Source organism: Microtus ochrogaster, chromosome 15, assembly GCF_000317375.1.
Source record: "Microtus ochrogaster isolate Prairie Vole_2 chromosome 15, MicOch1.0, whole genome shotgun sequence".
Lineage (NCBI taxonomy): Eukaryota > Metazoa > Chordata > Mammalia > Rodentia > Cricetidae > Microtus > Microtus ochrogaster.
The window spans coordinates 12,503,510-12,505,868 of NC_022017.1; the positions used below are offsets into that span (position 1 = coordinate 12,503,510).

The 2,359-nt window shown below is 38.9% G+C and overlaps 1 protein-coding gene across 4 annotated transcripts in view; it reads right to left on the reverse strand.

The window, feature by feature from the left end:
• Positions 1–2,359, reverse strand: part of Xpnpep3 (X-prolyl aminopeptidase 3) — a 50,448-nt gene that overhangs the window by 32,685 nt on the left and 15,404 nt on the right. The window lies entirely within an intron of this gene.

A 2,359-nucleotide genomic window follows, 5' to 3' on the forward strand; every position in this document is an offset into this window, starting at 1 on the left:
ATACATACATACATACATACATACATAAATATAAAAGAGCAATTTACCAAGGTGTATCCCTTTGGCCTTCACTTGCTGTTGCCAATAGCCTCATCTGAGAAAGAAACACCAAGGACAGTGGGAAGTGATTTGTACTACAGATATTCCCATCTCAAGGAAGCTGGAATGTGCTACTCCATAAGACTTGTAAATGTTCCTGTATGTTTCTGTCCATACTTCCTTTTTTGTGAACACTGCAAGAGGGTCTTTAGATTTTTATCTGCTCTTTGGATTTCCAGCCCTCCCTGCTGAATTCACATGGCAGACTTGGAGAGTCTCAGCTCACAGACTGAGCTCTGCTTTTTGCGGCAGCTTCCCATAATACAAAACAATTGATGTTTTCTGAGTGTTTGCTACATGTATAGTATTAACCATCCTATATTGCCTCATTTAATCTGCACACCGACTGTGCGCTACGATTCTCCCTGTAGTGGCCAGTGTTCATGTGCAAATATGCAAACACAACTATGGACCAGTGCTGTGTGAAAAAGGCACAGAGCAAAATGAGACACAGACCTAACTTTAGAAAATAACATTCTTTTCTTGATCATGTTCGAGCAGGAGAGAGATTAGAACAGACTGAAAATCTTTTATTGATAAAATTGGTAATAAATAAATAGAGGTAATTTAGGATCTATAGACTAGTCTCAATCAATCAAAGCAACAGTGGGATGAGAAAGATGATGGACCAGCCTGACTCCATTTTAAGATTAAAAGTCATCTTAAATAAAAAATAAATAAAATAAAATAAAGTCATCTTATTACAAGGTCAAAATAAGTTCATGCCTGTTGCCTGTTTTCTGCAGAACTTTCATTTGGCCAGGTCTTGACCCATTTTCTGGTATTTGACATGTTCCACACCTTATACCCTAACATCCACCCTGATAAGATGCTCTGCCAAATAATTTTGAAATGCTCTGCCAAGTTTCTATGTAACCAAAAACCCATGGAAACCCCTTAGCCTTGCAGTTTTCTGGGCCATAGAAGCCCCACTTTTTTCCTATGTTCAATGCTATTTTCTCAAACCTCACTTAATGGAGATAGCCCTGTCTAAGAGAAAACAAAGCTTGTTTACTTTGACCAAAGAATTTGGGTAATGGTCTTTACCCTGGTTTGGTGAGATTAACAAAGAACCTATTCCCATATTTGTCTTCTTCTTCTGAGACCAGGCCTCCCAAGTCTCCTAGAATGTAGGCAGAGACCTCAACTTTGTACTCTGATAACTAGTCATGCTAAGTTTGCACTGGAAATTTCCTACTTACGCAAGTAGCAAATGTATGTGCACGTGCATGTATGTGTTCATGCATGTGTGTGTTTATGAAGGGCGAGCAAGGTTTTATTGACAGCTGCCTGCTGCAGGGAGAGGTTCTGAGAATGGGCTGTCCTGCCTATACACTTTCATAAAAGCAGAGACTGATTATAGTTTGAACTTCTGATCCTCTCTAGCGTGCTGGCATTACAAGCGTATATCCCTACACTCAGTTTTCAGGGTTCTTGGGCATACTAGGCAAGCATTTTACCAGAGCCGAGCTATACAGCCCAAGTCTGATTTAAAGGCATTTCCCCAGCCTCATTTAAAGCATTTCTTTATGAAATCTAGTTCATAAGAATGATTGTTTGACAAGTTTTTAAAATATTGGCTGTACTTTCCCAAGACTGTAATTATCTACAGCTTGGCATGATCATTAGCTAAATGCTTTCAAACTTCCAATCTCAAAGCAGTAGAGTAATAAATCACAACAGAAAAAGCATGCAGAAAATGAGCCATTTTCTTCATCTGGTGGGGACAGTGCAAAGCAGGTAAGGAATGAACTTTGTACTCTATCAGTAAACTTGAAGTTGCAATGGCCTTTGACCACAGAACCAACAGTCAATATGGCCTAAATTTCTTCTGAGTAGGCATTCTGGCATTCTGTGAAACTGTAATTATTAAGGATTAAAGTTAGCATTTTGTCTTGTGAAATTAATTAGGGACAAAGGTGACCTTCTACCAACTTTAATGAACCAAAAGACTAGAGATTGTACAATCAATTTTAAGATGGCAGCCAAGAAGGAAGTGTCTTCATGACAGCTAGGACCAGGTCTAATAAGAGAGCAAGGACATGTTTAATTAGCCAAGCAGAAAACCCAGAGAAAAAAGAGCAATAAAGACCAAAAATGGATGGAAAGATGGAGGTATGTAGTTTAATTTTTTAAAAATATTTATTTATTTACTATGCATACAATATTCTGTGTGTATGTCTGCAGGCCAGACGAGGGCACCAGACCTCATTACAGATGGTTGTGAGCCACCATGTGGTTGCCGGGAATTGAACTCAGG